The 1,933-nt window shown below is 36.3% G+C and overlaps 1 protein-coding gene across 1 annotated transcript in view; it reads left to right on the forward strand.

Annotated features, from left to right (window-relative positions):
- The first annotated feature begins 510 nt into the window (after nucleotides 1–510).
- LOC106883765 (twisted gastrulation protein homolog 1-A) overlaps nucleotides 511–1,933 on the forward strand; it is a 91,303-nt gene continuing 89,880 nt past the window's right edge. The window contains exon 1 of the mRNA XM_052967226.1: nucleotides 511–676. The gene's annotated coding sequence lies outside the window, so the exon portion shown is untranslated. The remainder of the gene's footprint in view (nucleotides 677–1,933) is intronic.

Consider the following 1,933-nt stretch of genomic DNA (forward strand, 5'->3'; position numbering starts at 1 on the left):
TATATATATATATATATATATATATATATATATATTACATACACATACACACGTGCGTGTGTGCTTCATATTTAATCACACGCACGTGAGTGCGAGTATGTGTAAATTGTGCCTGTACGTGTGCGTTAATGTTTGATATGATTAGGCAATACTGAAAATTCAAAAGCGAAAACAGTTCTACTGTTGTCTTATGTAGACGCATAGACACACACACAGACACACAGTCACACACATATACACATGCACACATACGCGCATGTATTAACACACTCACACACACACGCGCGCATGTATAAACACTCACAAATACATATACACGCATATGCACATATAAAATACACACACATATATACACATATTTACCAATATACATATATGTATTTACGTATGTGTGTACGTATATATATATATACATATATATGTGCATGTGTGCATTTGTAACAACAAATGTACGACTACAATAACAAATTTCCCACAAAAAACTAAATGGATGAGACCCAGGAAGATTGAGTTATTTCCCCCTTTCCCCTGCTCCTTGCTTTGTAGTATTCAACAGAGGTCGCCACAAGAGGCGTAGCACTCCATTACCTCTCGAGTGTTTTAAGCTAAGTCGAAAGGAAATAGTCACCCTGAAACGTTTTCTAATCTCTTCAGCGGTTTGGTTTTTTTTCGCTCGGTAAGTGTGCACTCACTTTATTTTGCTTTATCTCTCACTCCTTCTTTCTCGTCGCTACATATCCTTACCGCTTGTGCATATTCAAGGGTTTCCTGTCGGTGGGTGCTACTACCCTTCCCTACCCTTCAAATACACACATACATACTTATATATATATATATATATATGTGTGTGTGTGTGTTCGTGTACCACACGGTCTGCTAGAAATAGTAGACTAATCTCTCGGATGAAACCCTACTGTCTCTAAATAGTAATAAAAATATATTGGCTGATGTAGTTATAGATATACTATGCGTAAAAAAAGCGGATGGGATAGTCATGGCTGGAATGGCTATGATTATGTATCCCTCTTCGATTGTCTGGGACTAAACTACTACTACAATAGATATAATATATATATATATAATACCGATTTGTAAGGGCTTGCCTATGCTAATTTTACAGCGTTGGCTCCGGATTCTATGTCTTACCCTGTCATGTTCGATGCTCCCTCTGTATTCAGGGGAAGGAAAATAAAAGAAGGAAGGAAGGAAGGAAGAATCGGGGGGAAACAATGAACCTACCTCTTTTCTGTTTGCTGTTCTCACCCCACCCTATTTTGGTAGTACGGTCATTTTCTTGTTTGGCCTATGTTGAAGCTTACAACATACAAACGTATAAGTGCGCGTGCACAAAAATACACTATATATATATAATTAATATTATATATTACATTATGTTGATTATGTGTGTAATTTTTTTTGTCTGACACATACAACACAATTTCGTCTGTTTTTCTTTCTATCCTCAACCAACTGTCATTTATTCCAGCTCACCAATCCATTCTGGTTGCTTGTTTACCTTACTGACTTTTTCGCTCTACTCTAGATAGCTTCACTGCATGTTTGTTTTCTTTCGTTTGTTAGATATATGTATACATAATAAACATAAGCGCGCACACACAATTCTCTCTCTCTCTCTCTCTAGATACATACAAACATACAATGTATGTGTGTCTAAAACACTTGTACGAATTACACGCATGGATTCGAGTAATTGTTTACGTGCCTCTCCATCACACACGTGTAAGTGTGTGTGCCTGTGGATGTAAACATGTACATTAGAAAGTTGTATACGTACTACGTGCACATACGCATGCAGTTAATTTATTCTTAGATTTTTTTTTGTTCTTCTCTCAGCTACATGTCTACACGTACTTTCTATATGCTCACGAAAACACACACACACACATATATATATATATATATATATTATATA

This window comes from Octopus bimaculoides, chromosome 4 (genome assembly GCF_001194135.2).
Source record: "Octopus bimaculoides isolate UCB-OBI-ISO-001 chromosome 4, ASM119413v2, whole genome shotgun sequence".
NCBI lineage: Eukaryota > Metazoa > Mollusca > Cephalopoda > Octopoda > Octopodidae > Octopus > Octopus bimaculoides.